General features: G+C 37.6%; 1 protein-coding gene across 3 annotated transcripts in view; it reads left to right on the top strand.

The window, feature by feature from the left end:
- Positions 1-8,456, top strand: part of mbnl1 (muscleblind-like splicing regulator 1) — a 66,818-nt gene that overhangs the window by 8,090 nt on the left and 50,272 nt on the right. Inside the window, exon 3 of one of the 3 annotated variants that reach the window (XM_056743456.1) lies at positions 4,216-4,326. The exons of 1 other annotated variant lie outside the window; for it this stretch is intronic. The gene's annotated coding sequence lies outside the window, so the exon portion shown is untranslated. Of the gene's footprint in view, positions 1-4,215; positions 4,327-6,440; positions 6,560-8,456 lie in introns of those variants that run through there. One more of the 3 variants, XM_056743453.1, reaches the window with a different exon arrangement.

Here is an 8,456-nt window from a genome sequence, read left to right on the forward strand (position 1 = left end):
TGTTTTAGTGCACGAATGCTATAAGCAGATAATGACATGCCAATAGATGGCGTTTGTTGGCTTAGCCTGGGCGTGGCCCTTTGCTATTTTCAGATGCTGTCATGTGATTGGCTCAACGAGGGTATAATTATGTTCAATGCCTGAGAGAATTCTCTCTCTCTTTGCTCGCTCTCAGTCTCTCTCTCTTTTCCAATTGTTTTTTGCTCATGGTGATGTTGTATCTTACGGTTGCCAGGCTACAAAGTGGCAATTCCTTTGGCGTTAGAGTGAATAATGTAATGGCCTTGTAACGGTTTGTTTTGATCAATACAGGTGATCTGCAGTTCACTATGAGCAAATCTAAACATTTAATCAATACACGTCAACATAATTTATCAGGGTTATCACTTTTACTATTAAAATAATATTTGTTCCTTTTCCAAGATTAAAAGTGTACTATTCCGGACAGACCCTTGTTCTCCCTGACCAGTTGCAAATGACCCATTTCCCATACCCTTTTTACTTACGCTCAAGGTATCCTTGGTGTGTATGACTTTCTTCTTTCAGATGAATATAGTCGGAGTTATAATTCTGTTTATTCTGGCTCTTCCAAGCTTTATAATGGGAGTGTATGGGGGATGAGATTTTGAAGCTCCAAAAAGTATATCCATCAAGGATTAGTTTTAAATCAAGGTTTATTTTTTTATTCCGCTGCACCAAACTGTAAACCTTGTTTAACAATAATCAGGTTAATATTTAAGATATCATTTGATCCAGGATTTAAAGCAACAACAGGGAGTTTTTCGACCTTAAAATAATCTCTCTAAAATTATTTTTGAGGTAGGACAACTTTTAACTGGACAAATTTTATTACCGCTGCTACCTAAGCAGCCATCTATCGGCTAAAATCACCATTGTGACTTTGGTGTGCGGGTAGGTTCACAAGCCCCGGCCATCGGGGACAAGCTTTACGGCATACGTAATGTTTTACTCGCAGCCTGTGTGAAGTTAACCAACTGTAGACAGGTTCAATAAAAGGAAGGAAAAAGACGGGAACCATTTAAACATTTAATCAAAATAATAACAAAGTAAAAAGACAGCCGGCAGCTCCTCACAGACGACTGCCAGCAAATAAAACATACATACAACAATAAAACATGTTCTGGCCCGGTCCTCTCTCATCGACGGTCTGGTCGCTTGTTCTCTTATATGCTCCCGATCTCCTACGTGATACGGGACCGGTGTGCGCACAGCTGGCTCATTAACAATTACTCACCGGTCTCGAACCACGGTCTCGCCCCGCCTACTCCACTACACCAACAGTTAACAATAAGACGAAACGATCTAGTTCAACACAAGTCTCCAAACCATCACCGTGGCAAAGCCAGCAAAAAATATGAAGAGGAAAAGATAGAGCGTGATTGGACATGAGCCCGAACACAGATCAATATCTGACGGACTTACACTCGGTTACGGGAGCTGGAAGAGGAAACGGGTTGCAAAACAGATGGAGACCTAACGTTAGCCTTCCTGCTACTGGATTTGAAAGTCTTATATGTACATGTTTTCTTACTGTCCTTTACGTTTGATCTTATTAGCAATTTGGCTGTGCTCTGGTTGTTTATTGGCGCACTAAAGTAACTGGTTCACAATTTATACCGTAAGGTAGGCTAGAAATTATGTAAAGTTGCCGGGTCTCAAACGCTTACGTAGCATGATTGTGCCTTGTCACGAATTTAGTAGTATGATTCCATTGTTCATGCACTTAGACCGGTATCTAGAGTTATCGGTATCTAGAGTTACTATGCTAGACACTATTCCCATAGCGAGTTGAGTGTTGAGGTTAAAGTTTTAATCCACAATTTGTTAATCTGTTTAAAATTAAGTGGTGCAACGCAATTTGAAATAAAATAAAACTAGGGTCTGTTTACTTTAATCATTGTTGGTGCAACCACCCTACAAGTTGTAAATATTGCTCTTAAACAAACATATCGATTCGATTCAGGAGGCCTTTATTAACCCCATGGACCCGTGTGGAGCAGTTTTTGGATTGATGGTTACACACTTTGGAGCATTCAATTTCATAAGATAAATGGTATCATAACTCTTGAGTCTCCGACTGCATTCAGAGGTCATATACACATAGGATGCCTTGAGGGTGAGTTCGGCTGAACTATCATTTAAATATTAGTTTATACTCATATTTCATTGTATATTAATTATATTCAATTTAATTAGAACTACTCAACAGTTTGCGCCGGTCTACCGGAAGTAAGTTTGGACCCCATACTGTTTGTTTGTTGCTGCTGAGACCGTCTATATGCTTCTGTATTAGATATTGGTGAGCAAGCCAACATGGCCCTGTGGCGAGGAACACAAACTCCAATGAGAAAGAAATGGAGTAAAAAAACGGTCTCATCCGGGAGGGCCAGGTCTCCTTTGATGTGTCACAGCTGCACTCAGTGACTTTGATTAAAAGTTACTGAGTAAATGTTTATGAAGAATAGGGAGATCTTATTAGTTGTGATTTAGTAAATTTCATTTGTTGAAACTCTTTAGGTCTAATTTGATCTTTTTAGTGATCGATATCAGACAACGGAGGAATGTTATAAGCAGGGAAAATATAAATGCCATAATGCGAGTGCAGCTATAACTTTAAACTGCTGTCACGTGATGTAAATTTAGCATTAAATACTAAGTATTGTAAATGTAGCATTAATGTGACAATTAGTCCGTTTTTGCTCTAAGTTGGGGATGGAATTGCCTGAGCTGGGATGGTCACTTTGCTCTTGAGTGGTGATGGAATTGCCTGAGATGGAGCAGGGATGGTCAGTCATTTTGCATGCCTGGCATAATCTCTCCCCACCTGGGATTGGCATAGTGTGGGTTGGGATCTGTATATAGTGATTCCTCCTCTATTTTCTATCTCTCATTTTAACACCATCACAAAGGAAGACAAGATCCACATTCATTCACACATTTGAATACAAAACATTCTCACTGGCCACACTTGTCAATTTGCATAACATCTCATCCTCTTTCTAAGCAGCAAGGAGTCGCACAATTTGAAATAGAATTTTACTTATTGAATTTATGTTAACAGTTTATTTATTCCTTTCGTAAATGAAGACCACTGAGATCATAAATGATAGTGTAGGGTATATTTATCATTTGGTCTGATTTTCCCTAATCTGATTAATCAAATTGCATTATTTCCCAATTGCATAGTTAAGACAATCATCATTTTAAGAAGGAAGAGGGGTGATTATGTGAAAACAGTAGAGCATGAAGAACATGAGGATGTTTGAATGAAAAGAAAGAGGGAAAAGCATATCCTCAAGAAATCACTTCTGACTCCCTTTCTCCCATCTAATCCGTTTTTATATTTACACGGGATTATATTCATAATGAGATGCGTCAGTTAGCCATCTGGAGCTTTGAGGATTTTGTGTGCTATGATAATTCAACATTCAATCAGCTCTGGAAACTATTTAGATAGAAACAAATTGTGTTTCTATGAAGTTGTGTGTGAATTTACATATAATGTTTTTGTTTATGTTTATTGCAACATTTACTAAAGACTTTTGCGAACACTTGTTATTGCAAGTCAACTTATATAATTATAAATATTCGGGAGGTGCTATTTTTTATTCCGGATGATTTTTATTAGACAGAAACATGTATACCTCGACACAAACAAGATGAGGATCGCAATACTTCGACAATTTTCCTGGAGGATAACATTTTAATATGTTTTTGTCAACTTTTCTTATTCATTTGATAGCCTCAAAGCTACACTGCCACAAACTCCACTCAGGATCTTAAATTGTATTTGAGCGATAACTTGAAGACATTACGAGAAGAAGATTGACTTTTTATTACTGCTTAGGTATCATCACCAAGACCTAAATATCTGATGATGTATCATAATGCTTCTGTTAATGTAGATTACCCACAAACAATGAAATAATAACAAACATTATGCGATTGCCTTGTGCTTTTATAGATCGAGACTCTGATTGGCTGATTAGGATCTGCTGACCTCACGTTCACTTTAATAGATGATTTGTACAGTATGTTCTTACCCTGTGAGAGGTTCTTACCCTCTCTCTCTCTCACTCTCTCTCTCTCTCTCTCTCTCTCTCTCTCTCTTTCTTTCTACCATTTCCTTCGTTTGCCTTATCTGTCTCTCCTCTCCTTCCCTCTTTCTTCCTCTATCTCTCCTCTCTCGATCAGCTGAGGCAGGAATGCACCAGCTGTGAGTCGTGCTGCAGTGCCAGGGGACTGTAAATAGGGACGCACCGAACGAGCTTCCTGCCGGCAGACAGCAGAGAGGACTGAAGTCAGGTAAGATCGCAGACTTTGCTTGTGCGTTATTGCTAGGAGGGCACAACGCCGACTTCCATTTGGTGACTCGCGAGAGGGATTAGATTGGGTATTTCACAGGCTGAGGATATTTGGCATCCTGACATTCGATGTGCCAAGTTAGAAGTGAGCAGGCAGAGGTTTAGGTCTTGAAATGAGCCATTGTATGTTGGACAGTCTCTTTCTTTCTATGTTGCATTTTTCTTTAGGTGTAGTTTTCCATTCCATGCCACATTTTCCATTTCTCTCTGTGCCTCTTTGTTACTCTAAAAATGAAAGGTTTAAAACCTTCTTATAAGGAACCTTTCCAGTTGGCTTTCCTGATGTTACATTTTTATTCTCTCCGGTGTAAAATGCTTCTTTTACGGCCTAATAAGAACTTTTATACATTTTCTTGTGGCTTCACAGGAACTGTTTCTTTGTGTTTGTGAAAAAACACATTATTGGTCGTATTCTTCAGTGCTTTTCATTCCAAAGAAATAAATATTTGTTTTTGTTATCTTAACTCGAATGACACCGACTTTCCCAGCCTCTAAAATAGCTTTCCTTTTGGATGATGTAACTAAGTCCGTTAATGGTTAATGTTTACCAGGAGCCAAATAGCTGTATGACTTTGTTTTCGACTACTGTAGGATGTACAGTAATGCAGCCTTGCCAGCATGGTGACACGCTTTGGTAAAAAATATCTATAAGGTAGATGCTCAATAAGTTCAAACCTCTTGTAAACGACTGCAAGCTTTGTTTGCAATGTTTGCTCACATTCAAATTGCCACATTGCACAACCCAATTGATTTCAGATGTATAAAATATGAATGTCTCTTTTTTTCATTGAAGAACCTGTCTGACCTTAGAAAGTGTCATGGAACTTAAATGGGTTTCATGTTTTTAAAAAAGACAGGTTTTAAAACCCCATTTGAAATCTTTATACTATCAACTTGGGATGTCTTTCTATCAGAGGTGTAAAAAACTCACAAGGGGTTAAGTAAGTGAGATGTGTGTGTTTTTGTAGCAGGTGAGTGATTCTAGAAGACAAACTCTAAGATCAACTCAGTCATGTGGAAAGTCTGAGCTAACACACCTGGCATGACTAAACTGCAGACCTTAAGTAACCTCTCACACACAAATGCACACACACACACAAGTGCATGCATACTTATTCAAATGCAAACGCAGTTTTATTCCCTGCTTGAAAATTCTAGTTGCCAACTATGTTGTTTTGTTGGCAGACAATATTGGACCAGTAACAAACTACCTATGAGTCAAAGTTTTTTTTAATTTTAATTTTACATTTTTGAGCGTATCAGATTTCTGGTTCTGGTTCTTTTCAGAGCCGTTCAGAGTGAGAGTCGCAACAGGGGATGTTACATTTTTTCCCGCAACCTTTTCTCTTTAATTCTTTATTTCTTTCATTTTTTCATTCATTAAATGACTTATGTCTTTGAGGGGGTTAAAAGTTCACCTCAGTCGGTTTGTTTTGCTGCAGTAATTTCCAGGAACTATTGAAAGGCTCCATGAACCACCATTGCTGTGTAAAAAACGGTTCCATTGCCGTCTACGGAGTTGACGCTACTCTCTCTCTCAATGGCTCTGGTTGAAGACAGCTACCATTTTAAGATGAATTTTCCAGCAGGTCTCACACACATACAGCAAACAAAACCGTCTTCTGTTGCAAGAAGCTATCCTATGTTATCTTAACTGTGTATGACAGCTGTTTCCTCTTTTTGGTGCTTTTACATAGGTGCAGTATATTAGTATGAGTTTCTGATCGGTTTGGAGATTACGCAATGTTTTCGCCATGGGAAACGTGTGTTAATCGATTGTGCATGTGGTGCTAGACTTCAGAAGTCTCTGACAAGGGCATTTTATGGGGTGAAAATGACACAGCTCTCTGCGGCTCATACACCCAGATGCAAATAAGATAAAACAGGTTTCCATGGTGATAGAGAGAATGATCGCCGAACACACACACACACACAGTTGCCTGTCTTTGCTTTATCATGTGATCACACATTGAAACCATAAACACACGCGCACAAAGCCTCTTAATGCAGTTTTGCATCTTTCTGTTCTATGTTTGATCGTTCACTGCGACACAGTTTGGGCGTATGGTAACATCTGACCCAGAATGCATTGCGGTGAGCCACATTGCCTGGTGACCCATGTGTGAGTTCCTGTCTCGCTCACAGTGGAGATACAGCTCTTGCACCACGCGCGGGTAAGAACAAACTAAACGCAAACAGGCTAAAATGCACATGTTTCAAAAATATATTCTGCTTAGTACGTTCTTGCTCTTAAGTAAATGACTCGCGGAAAATTTCTTGACTGGTATTGTGTGTGTCATGTAATTAGGTATTTACTAATTTTCTAGATTGTTTTAGAAAAGCTAAAAGTTGCACAGTGTGATGTGGACTTGTTGATTTGGTTATTTTTATTCGTGGGTCGTTTTCCATTTGTTGACCAAATTTAGATGTTTTTTTACTTTTCATGTGCAGGAAATTTGAAAGTTGTGAAGAAATAAACATTTCACTGACTTTGTAGAGAATCAAAACTCTTTAAATTAGTTGAATATATAATCTTGCATCATACTAAAAATATATTTGTAATATATGGATGAATATAGTGATACTACCGGGGGCAATTTTAAAGATTGTTGATTATATGGTTTATAACCACAGAAATGTTGTACATTCTAATACATTTAATACCTAGTACCATTAGTAATACAGTTAAATCTTATTTTTGTTGTTTACTGTTACTATTGCTAAATAACTCTTTTATAGCATGTATTCTGAGATGCATAAGTTTCACTCTCTTTGTGAACATGTAGTTTCCGGTACACGAAGCATTAACATGCTTTTTTATGTACATGTTTTTGCCACTTTGTTCATTTTATTTTATGAGGTGTTTGGCTGTCTTAATAGCTATGGATCATTCTCTGTTTCACCACAAATTATTTGTTTATATTCAAAGCCAAGCTAAAAAATCAGTGATGTGAATCGGTTGCCAAACGACATTGGCCTTGTGAACCGCAGCAGGGCATCGAAAGACTATTTATTTCTTTATAACAGCATTATAATAGCATTAAACTCCTTTCTTCCTGATACCTGGGAGAGGAATTGTGATGTCGAACGGCTTCTTTGAATTGTGGTTTTGTTTACTGCGATACATCTATAGCTAGTGATAATATTTGGCGGGAGGGTGCCAAGTAGTCGTCCTGTTAAGTCATATTGAGCTGTACTTAGTTTTCCTGTTTCTCTCAATGTGAAGTGAAATGCTTCTTGCCTAACAGACAGTAGGTCAAACGGCATTCGACTTTGTTAGGTTTTGCAAGGCTGTTTTGCAAAAGGAGAACTTCTCACTTATTGTTGCTCATAAGCTTCCTGTTTTTTGTGCTGTTTTAAAAGTTTAGTGCCGAGTTTACTTTCCTAAATTAGCAACTGTGTAGATGAAGCAGAAATGGTTTTTAACATGCTTTATCGGACGAAATATAAAATATTATTTAGCGTAGCTGAAATACTTTGGAAAGAAGCTGGTTATAGATTTTTCTTATAAACAACTGTCTGCTAAAGATGGTAATAAGTGTCTAAGACCTTGGTAAAAACTAAATATGTGTTGATATCAAATATGAATTATTAACAGCAAACCTAAAATAAGCACCACTACTATTATTGTACATAGTTACATACTGAGTTTTAAACAAAGGCATTCTACTTAAAATAATTCTTCCCACAGCCATGAGTGATATTTCAAATTGCGAATCTTATTGAGGGAGGTAGAGTTTTGTTCTTTTCTCAGGGCATTGGAGTTAATTTCATACATATGATGCTAATCTAACCTAGAGAACAGAGATTTTTTTATTTTGCAGAACAAGGAACTGTACAGAGATTTGGCTAGTAAATAATCATCTACTGTACAACACCTTAGTCACCACCTAGCAACCACATAGAGGGATACACTTGAAACCTTTGAAGCACTTGAAGCATAATAACATTTTTCACAAGTAGTCAGTGGTAACATTTGCTTCAGAAATGTATTTTGCTAATAAACCTTTTTAAAACCATAACATATGAATAGTTTACTCAAAAATGAAAATTCTCATCATTTATTCTGAA

This window comes from Triplophysa dalaica, chromosome 3 (assembly GCF_015846415.1).
Source record: "Triplophysa dalaica isolate WHDGS20190420 chromosome 3, ASM1584641v1, whole genome shotgun sequence".
NCBI classification, from domain to species: domain Eukaryota; kingdom Metazoa; phylum Chordata; class Actinopteri; order Cypriniformes; family Nemacheilidae; genus Triplophysa; species Triplophysa dalaica.